This window comes from Priapulus caudatus, unplaced genomic scaffold (assembly GCF_000485595.1).
Source record: "Priapulus caudatus unplaced genomic scaffold, Priapulus_caudatus-5.0.1 Scaffold746, whole genome shotgun sequence".
NCBI classification, from domain to species: Eukaryota; Metazoa; Priapulida; class Priapulimorpha; order Priapulimorphida; family Priapulidae; genus Priapulus; species Priapulus caudatus.
In genome coordinates, this window is record NW_014577807.1 from 5,234 (window position 1) to 5,621 (window position 388).

A 388-nucleotide genomic window follows, 5' to 3' on the forward strand; every position below is an offset into this window, starting at 1 on the left:
AATTATATTGTAAAGCAATGTATTTTTGTTTTAATTACGGTTTGATTCTAATGTTAGCTGAAAGCCTGAGGAAGAGAGGTACGTCTCGAAAGCTCGCTGATTAAAATTTAAACATCCTTTACCTACTTTTCGAATTTGTTTTTTATCTACATGGGTGTTCGTCTGTGATTTTACTTCTATATAATATAGGTTATATTATCAATATATTATATTGATGTATAGTAGTCGTGCAGGGTCGGACGGGCACACACACACACGCACAAAAAAGCGTGCGCGCCCACGCACGCACGAACACGGATATATATATATCTCTCAGGAGTTAATAAAGACAAACGTCTTTATTTTTATTAACTCCTGATATATATATATATATATATCGACGTTATAT